Raw genomic sequence first — 19,247 nt, forward strand, 5'->3', positions numbered from 1 at the left:
AAACCATCATCTTCCTGATAAAAGGCTTTACCAAATCTCTTCAAAATTCATAAGAGTTCGTTCACTAATGGGCACATGAACACGGTAATCACCCTCTTCAATTACCCTGAAGTAAAGTGGGATTTCATTTCCAGTTCCTAACCTTAACACCTTTTTTTGAAGTCAATCTGTGATTGTAGAGGCAAAAGTTTGTTATTCCCTATTAACCCGTCAAATCTGTCATGGAAATCGAATTCTAGGAATTCCATTTTGTGTACTGAGTCAAATTCGAGAAAACTGTCTATTATAACTTTTATGCTCATAGAAGCACCAGTATCAATCATGAATCTTAAAGGCCTAGGTTTTGATTGAATTTTTATATAGGATAAGTTTGGTTGGCCCCTGATACTGAGGCAAGTATTTGAAAATTTTCTAAACAACCCGAATCTTTTATTTCTAAATTATTTGCCCTCTGAATTATCAACGGTGATGAATCTACATCTATCGGAATACTACATTATTTCTAGAATTATTATTGTAGTCTTTGTAATTAAAATTACGGTTAGCAGAACCGCCATAATTATGATTGTTATTTGGGAAATAATTTGCACGGTTATTATTATAATATGAATTATTTCCACCATTATTATCAAAATTAAAATTTCTTTGATTATCAGGGTAATTTAATTTTATTCTATAATTATTTACGGGCTTAGTATTATTAGGATTAGTATTATAATTTTTACTACTCTGGTTAGTATTATTAGTATTATAACTTTTGTTATTGTTGTCAATATTGTTAGTATTACTGTAGGAATAATGATCTGTTATTTTTGAAAAAATTTTTATTATTATTTGGGTTTTTATTAGTGTTAAAATTATACGGATTGAAATCCGCATAATTGCCTTCATACAGGACTCAATAGAATCTTCTAGTGAGGTTGGGTTACGACTAAAAATTATTTGACGCAATTCAGGTAATTTTTCCTTAAGTATTCGGAACGCGGTTTGGATATTGGTTTGGATAATGGCATCCGCGTTTGGCTCACTTTTATTACATTTACGTAAATTTTTTTTATCTCATTGCAGAGATCAACACTTGATGTTTTAAATTTTACATTTTGCAATCTTCAAAAAGTTGTTTTTCTTTCACCAAAATTGTCTATTAAAATTTTTTTTTTCAAGCCAGTTTACAACGTGATTGTTTTTTTCAATGATCTCCATAGCTCTATTTGTTAACGTAGTTTAAATCCTATTTATTAAAATACCTTGACTATTCTGATAGTACTTTGCTACTAAAGGTATTATGTTTTCAACTAAATCAATAAACTTATATAAATCTTCTGACTTACCGTTGAAGGAGGTACGCTATATACCTCATTCGGCCTAATGTTAGGGTCAGCTCCGGGTGCTTGGTCTCGAACGTGTGGGTGCAATCACTGTGCTCTTGCTGGTAGTGGTAGCGTTGTTGATTTCCGTCGGTTGATCAAATTTAGATGGCGCCAACATGCTTACAATGTTTCTTGGTGTTTTCATATTAAAATTTTTCTTTTTTTTCCTTTTTAGCACTTTTCCAAAAAAATTTTGAAAAAAAGTGCGTATTAGTTTCACTCTGTCTGTCCGTCCGTCCGTCCGTCATAGAAAGCTGAAATTTTGTACGTATATAGATCTTTACTAGAAACTTATTTCCGTAGAACAAAATTTTGACCTATCTCCCTCCCTCTAGAAGTAATACCCCCCAAAACCCTAAAAATGGCCTTTTTTAACTATTTATTGCAATGAATCCATAAGCATTTTTGAAATTTTGCAAACGCAGAAAGGCAGCCCCTTGCTTCCACTAGTGCGGTATACTATAGTTAAACTTTAGAACAACAAAATGACCCTTCAAATTAACCGTTATGCAAAGTCCTTTTTTCCAAATTTTTGGTGTCGTTTTTCTTCTACACCCCAGCTTGTAGAACCTTGAAATTTTAGGAGCTTTTAGACATTAACAAATAGTTTATTTCGTTAGAAGAATTTTTTTCCATCTCCACCCCCTCTCAAGTTATCACCTCTTGAAATTTGTAAAATTTGAATTTTTAACACCTTATATTTCCGAAACCGCAAGCTTTTTCAAATTTCTATAAACACAAAAAGCTAACTGTAAATTCAATGACATTAAAAAATATAATTATTTTTCTTAACTCACACAATTAACCCTTAAAATCGAGCATTATGTTAACCCCACTTTGTATTAATTATTGCTTTATTTCAAAGACTGAATAGATCGTTCATCCTAAATATATGCAATCCTAGAAATAGTTTTGTATATGAATGAAAATAATTTTAATAGTGTGATAGGTATACATGTACTTAAAGCTTATATTTTCACTAATATTGTTCAAGGGAAAAGTGCTAATATTGTTCAAGGGAAACCATTGGTTTGACCCAAATTTATTTTTTTTGTTATTATTACTCTTTCGTTATAACTTTTATTGTTAAAATTTTTTCTGTTTATTATTAAGGTTTTTTTTATAATTACGGTACCATTGGTTTACTAGTTTTATTATTTATTAAATTTCCGTTTTATTTTATTTACTTAACATTTTTTCCATTTTAGAGTCACAGTATTTTAGTATTCTTTTTTATTTAATAGAACTTTAACAAAATTTTTTTTTGGCTTATAATAATTATTATTATATTTTCCTTTTTATTAGTATTAAAGTGTCAGTAATAAAGATGTTAAATTTTTTTTTTTAATTTTTTTAGTTTTTTATTTTTATTTTTAAGCATGTAGTTATATCATTATACTTTTAAGTTCACTTTTGTTTTTTTTGTGAAAAGAAATAACCTTTTATTATTCAGCTTTTTATTTCATTCTTTAACACCTTTTTTTCATATCCTACCTAATCTGTGCCAATAACGTACAAAAGCGTTGCACAAAAAAAATAACGAATAAAAAAAAATAAAACGGTTTTAATTTCTTTTATTCGATCAAACTGATTGTTTTATTGGCAGCAAGTAAACTGAATTTATTTAATTTTATAAAAATTCAAAACGTTCTTTGAATTACAAAGATTTCAAAAAATTATACAAAAAATATTTTTCTTAATTTAGAACAAATTACAAAATTATTGTTAAATTAAGTTATCTTTAAAATACTTTACACTTATAATAATTTCAAAACATTTAAAATACTCAATATGCAAACCAAACGTTAATCATTACTCATTGTGTTATATTAGGTTTAAATGCAATGTAAACAAAAAAACAATAATAAAAATGAAATGCGATTTGAAGTGGATCTTTCGTTTACATTAATGTTTTTAGGTAATAAATTTTGTTTGGAAATATGATAGCGTAAAAAAAAATTATTACAAGAAAAAAAAAAAATAATAAAAAGAAAGAAAGTGACGATTGACCTTGTTACTTAATTTTTAGTGGGTAATATAAAAGAACGATATTTGTATTATTAGAATTATTAGGAGTTTCCGTATTATGAGTGGATGGAGATGTAACTATAATTTTGAACAAATGCTACATGGATTAGTGGTTCAACTAAAACGATTATTGATCATTTTACAACGGATTCAATGACAAACAAATACAATTTCGAAACATACAACGCTGCTTCACCTGACCACGAAATGTTTTTGATTAACATGAATCCAAAACCAATTTTGAAAAATGATATTACACAAAAACAATTCTTGACTACGATAGCATAAAGTTAGACATTTTCTGATCTATATTACATATCTTATGACGATTTTATAATTTCATTACCGACTTACAAAATTTAATAAGATGCAATAAAAAAATTATTTTGACTAAAACAAACCAATTAAAAGAAAGAACATGGATGACCAACGAAATATTAACAAAAATAAAAATAAAGGGTTCGCACTATAGCTACGCCCGTAAGTTTCCGCATGATGAACGTATGTTGAAACTTTACAAAACGTCTAAGAATAAGGTAAATCAATTAAATATACAAGCGAAAAAGAATTCTTCTCTAAAAGCATCTCAATGGAAGTTTCAAAAAGCAGAAATTTATGGAATTATTATAATAAAATAATTTGCAATCCAGATATTAATCAAAGCGCTAATACCATAATTAAAAAACTAGAAATTGATAATAGTTCGGTTTGTAATGAACATAAAATGGCCCAAAAGGTGAATTCATTCTTTATAAACGCTACGGATTGTATCAATATCGCAATGCTACCTAGGTAGATACTAATTACCTAAATAGTCCCAATTTCAGGAGAACAATATTCAATGATTTTCGTTTGAATCGAACAAGCATGGACGAGATCCAGGAGGTTATTATTGAATTGAGATCACCCGCAGCGACAGGTTATCAAAAGAACTTTTACCTCTTTTAGCAAAAATAATAAATGACTCAATAAATACCTTTAATTTTCTACAATCCTTGAAAACTGCAATAGTACACGAGTACACAAACGCGGCTCAACTACAAACCTATCGAGTTTCCGACCTCTATCAGTAATGAATGTGTTTTCAAAAATTTTTGAAAAGATAATAAAGCGTCGTATGACACACTTTTCATTAAGCAATGGCATCTTACACAACGAGGAATATGGGTTTGAAAATAATTTGAACTGCAGCGTGTTTAAGTTTAACAAATTTTCTGCTAAACAGCTTAGACAAAACAGATTTACAAAAAGCCTTCGATTGTGTTGATCATGACATATTACTAATGAAATTAAAAAATTTTCGATTTTCAAATAATGACATAAACTTGTTTAAAAAATCATACCTGTTTGACAGAACGCAACAACTAAAACTGGGCCGCTCTTTGAGCGACTCCTTGTAATTAAAAAGGGGTGTTCCCCAGGGGTCTATCATTGGTCCAGACTTATCTAAAATTTATTTGGATTTTAAGATTCAATCTAGTGATGACTAGATTGAAGTTTTAAGGGTGAGATACAATTATTTGCTGATGATGCGGTCTTGAAATTTTCAGCGGAAACGGAAATCGAACTTAGGGCTGCTACTAAACATGATTTCCACTTAATAGAGTATCTTCTCCTTAATTACAAGCTTAACTTAAACACAAGTAAAACCAAAATAATGTTGTTTGGACAAAAAACCTATGGCTCCAAAAAATTTTATTATGGAGAACAAGAAATTCAAATTACGAATAAGTTTAATTACATGAGATATATAATAAGTTAAAGTGGAATCATCATGTGCAGCATATTGCAAGTAAGATCTCATCATATGCATTTATGTTGAGTAGATTAAGGAAATATATAACAACAAATGCGCTGCACACAATCTTTTGCTCAATTATATTGTCCAATATCATATACTTAAACTGTATCTGGACTGGTACTACTAAAATAGTTCTGAACCAATTGGATATTGTACATAAAAAAACTATAAAGATAATCCATTTTTATCCACCACAATATCCTACAAGCAGTTTACATTCTGAAAAATTTATTAGTCTAAAAAGTATTTGTAATAGAGAGTTATATCTAACAGCCTTTAAATAATTAATAACAAACTGAAACATAATTTTATTTTAAACAAATCGATAGATAAACATGCGCATAATACTAGAAACAGGTCTAACTATTATCTCACATTGTCTAAAAAAAACAAAATCATCAGGAAAAGGGACCTCCCCCGTCCTATAATATTCTTTACTTACCTCCCTCAGAACATAAAATCCAGTATCGAGAATTTCGGGATTCTGCTCTAAGAATCCTTTCTCGGAGAGACAGACAGAAAAATTTTTTCGAGGTCATCATCTCCCTTGACCAAAAAACATTGGAGCTTCTGAAGCTCCAAAAATATAGAGTGAACTAGTTATTCGGCAACATCATCTTCAAGCGGAAGAAGGAGCCGGCCTATGACGCAAGTCATGTAGCGAAGTTCTGTACGGACTCTAAGGGAGCCAAACCTCTACGGATGATGGGAACACGACCTTAAAGCTGGAAACCTCTACGGATATCGGATCCACGGCCCTAAAAAAGACCCGAACGGTGAGGGAGAACAGAGAGAGAACTCCGGGTTCTGCATGGTCCAATACCAAGAAGCCGTCCAAGATCGCAGCACGGAATCCTATATCAGGATACTTAAAAAGACGAACGGGTCCCTCTTCTGTTTCTCGACGGAAATAGAAATCAATGAGGCTATACAAATTGCGCATGCCTACAGCTAACCGTTGATAAGGGTCAACAACAAAAGGGATGTGCCTTGGTGGAGTTTTGAGCTCGAAAGGCTAAGAGGGATATCCAGAAGGGTGTTTAACATGGCCAAAAATACAGGGGGCTAGGAGTCCTGCCGGGCGAAATTTCTGTTGGGGGTATCGAGAAACTCTCAGCAGCATGTAGGCTGCAGAAACCCTGGAGCCCGTGGTAAAATCACACTTTCCTGGCTCAAGGTCTCTAGGCAATTGTGACTGAGGCCTTACAAGGCCCCAAAAACTATTTTCACCGAAGGGAGGGTAGACTGGGCAATTAAATCGGCCCCTACAAGACTTCCGGTGCCGATGGGGCATAGCCAGCCTTTCTGCAAAGGGCGTTGGGTATTCTTCTGCCACATATTACAAATATGTTCACGGCAAGTCTCGCCTTAAAATACGTTCTGACTATTTGGACGCACGTTAAAGTTGTTTTCATTCCAAAAGCGGATGAAAGTAATTTTAACGTGGCTCCGTGTTAGCTTTAGAAATCAGGAACAAAACATCTCGTTACACATCCAATACATCCCGACCAACATGCCTATCAGGATAATCCATGGACAGCGCTCTTTATGAGCTTGTCAATAAGGTTGAAAGTACGCTGCGATATAAGGGGAAACTGGCGGGTACTGTCATAGATATTTCAGGTGCTTTCGACAGTACCAGTTTTGGGGTCACTGAGCAAGTGATGCTCAGTGACGAACCACTGAGCAAGTGATACTCAGTGACGAACCACTGTCATGCTCAAGGATAGAAGAATTGAGGCGGTAATTTGTACTGACTCCTTGATGGTCGCGGCTACTAGGGGCCGCCCACAGGAAGGGGTTCCTTCACCACTTTTGTTGCTTCTGGTTATGGCCCAGCTATTTCTTGGATTGGAGCGATCAGGATTCGGAAGAGCGTGTAATGTAGAACCCCCACGTCAAGTACGTGCAAACCAAGGCTAACAAGGCCTTCTTTGCCTGCAAGTCCTTATTGAGGAGGATATTGGGCTTGAGTGTGCAACTGGTGGTGTGGCTGTACAAGACTGTGCTACCGCCAATGTAACATATGCTGTTTTTGTGTGGTGGCCCAAAACACAGCAGGCGGGGGCCCGAATTGTCTTTAACAGAATACAAAGCTTAGCTTGTCTAGGCGTCACTGGTGCCCTGAGGATCTCGCCAACGACAGCGTTTGGGAGGATGCTGGGACTTGTTCCTTTGCGCCTACATGTTGGAGGCGATGCGGCGGCCAAGACTGCAAAACGGAGGTTCTCAGAATATATAGGACATGGCTCGGCGGATCACAACTCCATCTTAGAGGAAGTTGGATTGGATCGGGATCTCGTGGAGACGCCGGACTTCTTAATCAAGACGATTAAATGCGAGAGGAACTTTCAGGTAATAATACCTGAAAGGGAATCCGTCGAGGCAATTGTACCCAACTTGCCGGCTCAAGCGTCCGTGTGGTACACGGATAACTCTAAAGACGATCGCGGCACGGATGCTGGTGAATACGGCCGCAACTATAGGTTCCATGTGTTTTTCGGCGAAGCATCCTCCGTTTTTCAGACGGCGGTCTTCACCATGGAAGCTCGCAGAAATGTTCTATCTTTATAGTTTCCGACAGCCAGATTGCTTTGTCGCCACTGAAATTATCAACTTTTAACTCGAAGTTATTTTGGAGTTGCTTCTAATCTTGAAGCTAATCTGGAAAAACTGAGTGTGAGTAACCAAGTCACTCTTATGTGGGCTCCTGGCCATTTAGGGATACGTGGAAATGAGGAGGCTGATTATCTGGCAAAGTTAGTGGCAAATGCTTCCTTCGCCGGGCCTGGTCCGAGCGTGGGTTATTCTATGAAATGTCTTGACCAGGTCGTGACTGCATGAGAGGAAAGACACGCTTCAGAGCTGTGGCACTTCCGTGCGGGGCTGTCGCGGTCCAAGGATTTTTTTGGTCGATAAATGGCGGACATTCTAGACATTGTAAGGCGGAGCCGCTTTTACTGAGGGTTTTATCGTATTGGGCAGGGGCCCTTTAACTCTTTACAAAAAATTGACAGATTAAATACGCAGCGACGTAGATTCTGCAACTGGGGCACGGAGGACTCCACTCATGTTTCACTTGAGTGTGATGGCTTGTCCCGCTCTAGATACAGATTTCTCGGGACCTTGAACTTGTATTCTCGTGAATCGTTGTGCAGCTTCAAAATTTATTTGGCTATATCTTAGAAATTATAGAAGCTAAAATATTGAAATTTAGCACATGCGAATAAATTATTAGAACCATTTTGTTTGATAAACGTCGCTGAAATTGCTTGCCTCCTACTGGTAGCTGGCTTTAGAAGTTATTTTGTTATATCTTAAAACTGTTCAACTTACAGTACTAAAATTTTAAAAAATAATATACGGTAAAGTGGTAGCTATATTTATTAAAAATTGTTAAGATTTATGAGCACTTGTGATAGCTGACATATAACTCCAAAAGGTATTTGGCATTGTCTCAGAAGTTACTGCAGCTATAATATAGATACTTTGTGAAAACAAGTGTATTATTAGGGCTGATATGTAATCATTGAAATTTTTGACTGCTGCTATACAACTTCAATACTGGTTTGGCCATATCTTAGAATATATTGAAAACACAGTACTGAAATTCTGCATAAAAGAACATACGGCAACTTTAAGTCATAGTCTGTCCCATAGTCATCTGTGGCATATTTACTCACACATAGGATAACAAATTCTAAAGGATATCACAGACTTGACACGGTAAACTCTATTTTTTCTCGTTTTATATTAAACTCATTCCTCATTATTATTTAATACTGTATCCATTTTATATTGTCACATTTTTTTTCGTTTTGATGCAAGTGGCTCATTAATTGATGCCCAGTCCAGACCTTCTATGCTTGCATAAGTATTTACAATCAAGACCCAACTATGTCATGTAAAATATTGCTCAATTTTTCTGCTGTCAAATCAGAATCTGCAAAATATGCTGTCATTATATCGTTTTTGCAAATCTTAACCCTAAATTTATCTTTATCATATTTCAATATTTTTAGCTCTTGTTTTTTATACCCTGCACTTCGTGAAGGGTATATTAACTTTGGTATGGAGTTTGTAACTACTTGAAGGAGTCATCTGCGGTATGGACATATATATATATTCTTGCTCAGCGTAAAATTCTGAGTCGATTTAGACATGTCCGTCTGTCCGTCCGTCCGTCCGTCCGTCCGTCCGTCCGTCCGTCCGTCCGTCCGTCCGTCCGTCCGATCGCACGATAACTCAAAAACGAATAATGCAATCGACACCAAACTTTCACAAGTTTTTTCTTTTGTGCCAAGGACGAGCCCTATTGTTATTGGACTAATTCGGACAACGGGTTCGGGTAGCTGCCATACAACTCAAAGAGTTTATTTTAAATATTTCAAAAACTAATAAAGGTATAAATATAAAATTTTGTATACATGTGTCCAATTATATTCTACACATGCTCTAAAAATTTTAATGGGATAGCTGCATCGGTTCGGGTGGCTGCCATACAACTCCAACAGCAAATTTTTTATATTCGGCAAAATAATAAAGTCAGATTCATGAAACTTGAGAGTCATGTGTCCAATTATAGGTCAAATATATTTCCGAAGTTTTAGAGGAATCGCTTGACAGGTTCGGGTACCTGCCATACAACTCCAGAAGCTAATTTTAAATATTTGGAAAAATAATAAAGTCAGATTTATGAAACTTGGCAGTTGTATGTTGAGTAATAGGTCACATATATTTCTGAAGTTTTGGTGGAATTGCTGAACAGGTTCGAGTAGATCCCATACAAGTCTAAAAGCTTATTCTTAATATTTGGAAAAATAATAAAGTCAGATTCATGAAACTTGGCAGTTGTGTGTCCGATTATAGATCAGATATATTTGTAAAGTTTTGGTGGAATTGCTTGGCAGGTTCAGGTACTTACCATACAACTCCAAAAGCTAATTTTAAATATTTGGAAAAATTATAAGGTCAGATTCATGAAACTTGGCAGTCGGATGTCCAATTATAGGTCAGACATGTCCGTGAAGTTTCTATAGAATGATTTTAGAGGTTCAAGTAATTGCTACAAAATAACGAAAGGTGCAGGGTATAATTCAATCGGTTTATACCGACTGAAACGTTTTTACTTGTTAACATTATTATTAACTTTATGATCAGTTCGTGTATTATAATATGAAGTTTCAATTATTTTAGAATCATCATCTATTCCAACCTCAATTTTTTCATAAAAATTTTAAACTATCCAATCTATTAATGCTAAAACATTAAACATATCTTGCATTTTTAATTTAGAATTATCGTTATTTAACCAATTTATTTTAAAGTCTCCCATCATAATAAATTTTCCAATGCTATCATTCTAATATTCAACATATCCAGTTCTTTAATTAAAAAAATTGTCATTTATACTTAAATATGTAGGCAAACGATACAAACCAAAAACATTAAAAATATAATAAGATTATGAGTTATTCTTACATGTAATATCCACAATTCAATTCTGATATTTTTTTAATATAATTCTATATTTCCATTTTTTACAGATTTATTAATGAGCTAATAAATTCGATTGAATAATGCATTTATAAAATTAATTAAAAAGTAAAACTTTAAAAGAAAATGGATTAGGTTGTAAAAAAAGTAAACAAATGATTATTATAATCTAGATCGCTTTTGTAAACATACTAAATAAAATGAGAGTCACTAAAAAAAAATTTAACTAAAAAATTAAAAAAGTATATTACTATCGAAATATTTCGAAACATAAAACATTAACAATTATTTTTGTAATTTTGTAAGTACGAAAATAATTTCAGCTTGGTGACCTGATAAATATATATGACATCACACTATTCTCTTCAACAAGCGAAAATTCTGCTCCTGAAAACAACTTATAACATTAATTAATATATTTTCGTTCATATACCAGAGTGAATCAATTTATTACATACATTTATGATGACCAAAAGAAAAAAATTGAGAGAAGCGTTAACATAATGGGTGACTAAACGGTTAAGTAAGCAACTTAAGTTATTTTAGCACTTTTATATTTATAAAATTTTAAAAAAAAAGTGCTTATTAGTTTCACTCTGTCCGTCCGTCCGTCCGTGGACACTTTTTTTGTTAACAAAACTTTTACACCCTTGAAGATAAAAAGCTGAAATTTAATACTTGCATAGATCTTTACTCGAAACTTATTTCCGTAGAGCAAAATTTTTATCTATCTCACCCCTTTTAGAAGGTATACCCCCCCAAAACTCTGAAAATGCCATTTTTTAACTATTTAGTGCAGTGAAACCATAAGCATTTTTCAAATTTTGCAAACGCAAAAAGGCAGTGGGTTGCTTCCCCTAGCGCGGTATACTATAGGTTAACTTTAGAAAAACAAAATGGCCGTTCAAATTTACCGTTATTTAAAGTCCGTTTTTTCCAAATTTTTGATGTCGTTTATCTTCTAGACCTCAGCTTGTAGAAGGCTGAAATTTTAGGGGCTTTTAGACACTAATAAATGCTTCATTTCGTTAGAAAAAAATTTTTTTCCATTAATTAAATAATAATATTTAATTAAATTTTTTTCCATAAATTAAATAAATTAAATATCTGTAATTTTAAATAAGACCAATTTCAAATAGTAACGTATAATTTTTTTCTATTAATGAAATTTTCGTTACTTCATAGCAGTCTATGCATTTCTTTGGTAACAATTTGCACAGTTTTTTTTCCATCTCCACCCCCTCTCAAGTTATCGCCTCTTGAAATTTGTAAAATTTGAAGTTTTGACGCCTTATGTTTTCGAAAACAGAAGCTTTTTATAAACGCAAAATTTTTATAAACGCAAAAAGCTTACGGTAAATCCCATGATATTAAAAAATATAATTATTTTTCTTAACTCACACAATTAACCCTTAAAATCGAGCATTGTGTTAAACCCACTTTTTATTAATTTTTGCTTTATTTCAAAGACTGCACAAATCGTTCATCCTAAATGTTTGCTATCCAGAAATAGTTTCGTTTATGAATGAAATTTTTTTTTTTTTGTTTTTTTTCTACCAGGTGAAAAAATCTCGAAAGACGAAGAGGGACGGCTCCATCTGCCTTTTTCCTCCGACAGTGGGGGAGCGTGACTCCTACCTTAAAAAATCACCTAAATTCTAAACGGATAAAACTGGTCCTACAGACCAACTATTACCTCCGCAGTATCGTCGGCAAAAGTGGTTATCGTAGCATTTTCTATTTGTGGCAAATCTCTCTTGTAAAGCACGTTGGGCCCAATATACTGCCTTGAGGCACACCTGCCTTTATTTCTCTTAGCGTAGAGTATTCAGCATCTTGTTTAATTCTAAATAATCTATCAGCTAAGTAAGATTTCAAAATTTCTACAAATGACGATGATATCATTTGCCCTAACTAAAGTATAAGGCCCCTGAACCACACCTTGTCGAATGCCTGTGCTACGTCTAGAAACATAGAAGAGCAGATTTCCTTATCTTCCAAGCTTCTTTCTATAATATTAGTTATTCTATGGACTTGGTCTATTGTAGAATGGTTTCTTCTAAAACTAAATTGATGGTTCGGTATTAGGCCTCTATTTCATATTATTGGCTTCAATCTCCTTAATAGCAGCTTTTCAAAAAGCTAAGACATCATTGGTAACAGTGAAATGGGCCTGTAAGACTTTGTTTCCCTCAAGGATTTCTCAGGTTTCGGCACCATAAATACCTCCACGACTTTCCAAGCACAAGGAACATACCTTAAATCCATAGCTGCATTCATGATTTTCGTCAGATGTTCCAATGCCTCGTCTGGTAGTTCTCTCAGTACTTCCGCAGTAATAAGATCAAAACCTGGCGATTTTTTCAACTTCAGGCATCTTATCTCTTCGCAACCTCTAATTGAGTAAGTGGAGCTATGGTGTCTGCTTCATTTGCGATAGATTCTACCAAACCCACATCTGAGGTTATTCCGTTTGGCGTGAATATGTTTTCCAAGTGATCGGCAAACAATTCGGCCTTCTCTATATTGCTCCTTGCCCAACTGCCATTTGCTTTCATCAGTGGCGGAGCGTGATTAATCGGTCTCTTTTTGCTCCTTGCCGCCTTCCATGAGGAAGTCAGCTACGAGGGAATTCGTCTGGCCCTTCTCTTTTCACCTACAAAATCAGTTATTTCTCGAGGATAGCTATTTGCTGTCGGTTTGTACTTTGACATTTTTGTATTGTTCCATGCAGCTCTTTGTATGATTTTAATAAATCCTTCTAACTTCACATCTAATTGCTCTCTTGATTGTATATTAATATTTACGTCAATATTGTTTATTATTTCGTATTTAAAGCTCACCCAATCTGTAGTGGTATTTGTTAAACTGGGCCTAAATAATGTTTTAGTTATTTTTTCACTTAGTTTTAATATGACAGCAGAGTGATCCGAAAGGCTTAGAAAGTTTTCTGATATTTTTTTGGTTATAAAAAAGTCAATAACATCAGGAATCTTGTTAGTGTCACTAGGCCAATAAGTAGGAGTGCCAGTGGAGTGATAGAAACAACCTAGCTCTTGAACAGCTTTTCTTAGCTCTCTTCCTCTAGTTGAGGTAATTCTAGAACCCCAATCTGTATGTTTGGCATTATAGTCACCTCCTATTAGATATCTGTGTCCATGCTTGTACAGGAGATCTTTAAAAGTATTTTTCTTAATGCTGCAATTTGGTGGACAGCAGTGCTCGAAATGAGGCGCGATGGAGTGGCCATCCCAGTACTTTTAAATAATTGGAAATCCATCCCACTACTTAATAGGAGAGAAAAATGCGTTCCGGAACATGTTTTTTAAAATTTAAGAAAATTTTCTAATGAATTTTAAAAATTTTTTTAACAAAAAATTAAATATCTGTAATTTTAAATAAGACCAATTTCAAATAGTAACGTATAATTTTTTTCTATTAATGAAATTTTCGTTACTTCATAGCAGTCTATGCATTTCTTTGGTAACAATTTGCACAGTTTTTGGTTCAATTTTCAGTTGATTTAATTTTGAATATAAATATTCTCGTTAGTTTACTTCCAAAGTTTGGCAAATTTTGTTTAGTTATTTTTTTTTTAAAATAACTAAAATAATACTTTTTTTTTTATTTTTTTTTTTACCATCCCACCACCTTGAGTATCCCACTTCGACCACTGGTGGACAGTATACAGCACCAACACTCAAGTCCTGTTTAGTCGATTTAATTTTTATCGAAATAAGCTGAATTTCAGGCATTTCTATCTTGAATTCTTCATTATGTCCTATACTTTCTTTTATTAGTATTGCACTACCTCCTCTTGGCTGATTGCTGGGATGTACCGTTTTATAGCAATCATAACCCTTTATTTTAAGGCTCTTATAATGTGTCAAATGAGCCTCCGACAGCAAACAAATATCTATTTTTCTCGTTTTGAGAAAGCATCCAGTTCTTGTTTCTTATTAAGAACACCATTAGCATTCCAAGTTACTATGCGTACCTCATTTACGTACATCTTTTCTTAACTTCTTTGGTGTCGCCGTATACATCTCTGTGTATGCATTTTCTATTTTTAATAATCTTTTAGAGATCTCGTCAATTCTAATTAACATACTATGCATCATTTGCATAATGTCTGCGTCAGTTCTTCTTATTTGTGGGGTTTTGTTCTCAGTTTCCTTCATTTTCTTTTTTTTGTGGGGTTTTGCTTTGAAGCACTTGTGAATAAGATACTCCCTTTAACACCCTACTAGGTGCCGTCATTCTGCCTATTTTTGGAGTTCTTTGTTCATTAAATTTAACTTGGTTTTGTTTGGTCTTATTCTTTTTCAATCTTCTTTTTTGCAATTCTTTTGCAACTAAACAGCCTCGATAGCTAGCAGGTTGTGCCTCATTGCAGTTCGCACATTTGGGCTGAAAATGATCCTTCTTGTTGCACTTCGCTGTCATATGATTACCAGCACATTTTACACATCTAGCCTCTCTTTGGCAAAACTTTTGTGTGTGTCCAAATCTCTGGCATCTCTTGCATTGAAGAATGGATTTGCTGCTTCTAAGAGCTTCAATTTTTACTCTCATGTGCTGTAAGTATTTTTTTTTTATAGATCTTGGTTATCTCTTCCGAATGGTCAAAAGATAACATAAAGAGCGGAAGTTTTACTGAAATATATTTTCCATTTTCCTTCTTCCTTTTGATTCTACTTGCAACATCTAGACATTTAAAGCCTTTACTAATGAGTTTTTTTTATATCATCTGGCTCACACGATGGATGGAGATTTCTAACCATAACTTTAACTGGCCTCGTCAGTTTATTTTCAAACGTGTACCACTCCAGTCTAGCCTTATTTATAGCTTTTGTTAGTAATCTGTATTCATTTTCCACATTTATTTTTAATTGGTCATTATTCATCATATTGACTTTAACGTTTATTCTCTCTTCTTTTAATATTTTAACTATGTGGGAGTAGTTCTTAATGTTGCTCAATATAACCGGAGGAGGCTTGTGCTTTTTTTAATTTTCAGCCTTCATTTTAGGGCAGGTTTCATTATTTTTTTTAACTTTTTATTCGTCTCTGAATTTGTTTCAGGAGGCTTTTCCATTTTCGCTTCTTTGCATTATTCTATTTTAAGATCCAGTCAGTTTCTCTTGCCAGTTCTTCCTCGCCGGTTTCGTATATGACAACTTTCGCATCTTTGTTTTTCTTTTCTGTTGGTGCAGATTTTATTTGATTTTTTAAGTCTACATTCTCTGCCTTTAATTTGCAGATCTCGTTTTTTAGCACCTTTCAAAAACTCTCCAACTCGGTTATTCTCGAGTCCTGAGTGTCCAATTTATTCTCCTGTATAAGATGCCTTTTCATATTACCCTCTTGGGTTTTTATTTTTTTGTCTTCCGCAAACTTATTAGACTTTTTCTCAGAGTTATCATCTTTAACTCTGTCCTTTTTCTCTGCAATCACCAATGGGGGTGATCGCATGACCCCCGATCTCCTTTTAAATGGGTCCATTAACGCCGATCTACTATGCAATAAGTGGTCTCCCCCAGAATTCATGCGACCAGCCTCCGAAGAGTGTGGATTTTCCAGCATTACTGTATTACCACCTGGGGTATTCAATCCTTGTGTTTTGTTCATTGCATTTGTTTGTTTTATTTCGGAGTTTTCTTCTTCTAGCCTTTGAGAATAATTCCCTCGTGCAAGGCAGCACATATAATTTCTGCCGTCCCTCAGGGATCAGTCGCAGACCAGAGAGCCGCTCATCGTGAGTCCGTCGCGTCTGGATTTTCATTTGGATTTTAGTGGACTCTTACCACAAGCATACCTTACTGCGGATATTTCGTAGCCCAATCCGCCGGGACTGAAATGAAAATAATTTTAATGATGGATACACATAGACTGTATTTTAAAAAGCAGTATTGTCACTTGTTGAAGGGAAAAGTGCTACAATACAAACCATTGGTTTGACCTAACTTTATTTAATTATAAGTGAATTTCTTCCACAGCTTATTTTCTAGAAGAAAACAGGTACCAAAAAAAAACGGATTATAGATAAAGATAAATTTTAATGGTATTTTAACATTTTGTTTTTTTAAAGTTAAACTATGCTCGTTATGGTAGAAAAAGCCAGCCACTTGTTCCCTGAGTTCGTAGAATTCAAAAAATAATATGTGGTTTTGTTATAATAAATTGAAAAATGGTATTTTAGGACTTTTAGGAGTTATAACTTTTAGAAGAGGTAGAGATAGATAAAATTTTCTGCTACGGAAATTAGTTTCAAGTAAAGATCTTTTATACAGAATGTTTCGCATAAGGTGCCAAATACTGTCAGGAATGATTTTTTGATCAATTTCCAGTCAAAAATTTTATGGGAGTACAAAACAACACCTGTTGAAAAAAAAGTACCAATTTTTTCCTGTAAATTAATAACTTTGGAACCATACTACATAGAGTAACCATTGGGTGCTGAGTTGACAGATGGGTGATTTCTCTTTACTTTCGGTCTTACAATTTGATTTGAGCCATAATTTCCTAGATAGAGCTAATCAAACTTAGAACTTTAGTTTTTTTTTTAAATCGAAATTTCTCGAAAATTTGTGTTTTTTCTTAGATGCGCTACAATGGGATCTAAAAGTTAACCTATATAACATATAGCTCTATTTCTCATAGTTTTCTCATAGTGTTGAATGTGTTTAAAAAACATACTAAAACTGCATATTTCATACATCATTACATCATTATATACTAAAAGGTGTAGAAGTTTTATAAACAGACATACGAACAGACGGACGTACGGACAGAGTGAAATTAATATTTTGTTTTTTCCAAAATTTTTTTGTATGTCCATACTTACATATACATATATGTAATCATGTCCAACGAAGAAAAAAATGTTCTTGACATAATATAAACTTCTTGAAAAAAAATGAAAAGCAATTAAAGCAAATTATGATAAATTTTTAACCAAATTATGTTTAGATTTGAACAATAATTCTATAAGATCATAATATTTTTCTAAATATGATAATTTTTATAATTTCTCTACTTTTTTTTCCTACATATATAACTGCATTTTTGTACTTCAGTACAAATAATCAAACCTCTTCCCTGGTATAAATACAAGACCACGACATTAAAAAAATTTTAATCGGGCCAACTTCAATACAAGCCGTATGTTTTCCCACAATTTATTTTCTATTCAAATTATTTTTTAGTTTGAAGTTTGAGTAATGAAGGGTAGGTCCTTTTTGCTTACTTAATATTTTTTTGTTTTTATTTTCGTATATTATAAGAGAAATGACCAATAAAGTCATTTAATTGTTCCGTTTTAGGTTCTTAACTGAAATCTTAAAAAAATTGTTTGCATAATTATAGCAGATCTTTTATAATTAAAAATTTTACATTTGTAGATTTGTTGATTAAATTATATTATAATATGTATACACATAATAACCAATTATTATTTCTCTGCTATCACTTTTTTCAAACTTGAAATAATGTTGTTGCATATACATAATATGTATAAGTAAAATTTTTAATGTGCTTTAGAAATTTAGACATGCTTTGATTTTTAAATGTACTTTTTTTATCAAACGTGGTATTTTTGCAAATTTAAAATTTTAATGTGTCGGACATATTTTGTATAAATTTTAAGCTAGCACTCTTTATTTAAAATACCCAATATTTTGTTTAAAATGCATAAAGATTTTTCAGTGTAATTTTCTAATAAAAGGAAAATGTGTTTAGTTTGGTGAATTAACCTATGAAAATTTTTCAATCAGAGTTTATTTTGATTTTTTGTTTCATAATTTAATTCAGTACCATTTAAAATGAATTTCTATATATTTTAGGAATCATATTTTTAATAAAATTTATTCTAAGTGAAAACTTTCCACTTTTGGCTATTTTTTCTTCCAAATACCAAAATAAAACTCCACAATTTATTTAACTAAATAAAAATCTTTTTAAATATTTTCAGATGCAAATCACTTAAAATATAAGAGGAAGGGAAAATTTTAAATTCTTATCTAATAAATGTTAAAAAAATTTATAATATTTATGTAATAATTTTTTAATTGAGTTTGAAAAATTAATAAACATATGTATATTAGTGCAAGGTAGAATAAATCATAAATCTACACTTTGTACGCATGTATGTATATCTAATCAATAAAATTATGCCAGTTTATGAAATGTGTGTGTCATTATAATATATATATATGTATATATATATATATATATATATATATGTATAATATGTATGAAAATAGGAGCATCATAACATATTGATATGTTATAAATTTGATATAAAGTCAGTTATCACAATGCGCTGAATTTGATAAACTGAATGTGAGTATGTGGAGCCAATAAATAAATAAATAAATAAAAAAAAAGTAAAAAAAATAAAATGTTAAGAGATATTGGAATCAAAACATTGCTCATAGAAGCAAATAAAAATTCTTGTTTAGAATATTTACTAGCTAATAATTATTATATTTTATTTTTACATTTTTATTATGAGCATATACATGCATATTTAAACACACTACATAAATATG

General features: G+C 32.7%; 1 protein-coding gene across 3 annotated transcripts in view; it reads right to left on the bottom strand.

Moving 5' to 3' along the window:
• Positions 1-19,247, bottom strand: part of LOC129616886 (uncharacterized) — a 139,525-nt gene that overhangs the window by 112,818 nt on the left and 7,460 nt on the right. Inside the window, exon 1 of one of the 3 annotated variants that reach the window (XM_055532391.1) lies at positions 1,332-1,683. The exons of 1 other annotated variant lie outside the window; for it this stretch is intronic. The gene's annotated coding sequence lies outside the window, so the exon portion shown is untranslated. Of the gene's footprint in view, positions 1-1,331; positions 1,684-19,247 lie in introns of those variants that run through there. One more of the 3 variants, XM_055532389.1, reaches the window with a different exon arrangement.

This window comes from Condylostylus longicornis, unplaced genomic scaffold (genome assembly GCF_029603195.1).
Source record: "Condylostylus longicornis isolate FDR11 unplaced genomic scaffold, ASM2960319v2 ptg000308l, whole genome shotgun sequence".
Classification (NCBI taxonomy): Eukaryota; Metazoa; Arthropoda; class Insecta; order Diptera; family Dolichopodidae; genus Condylostylus; species Condylostylus longicornis.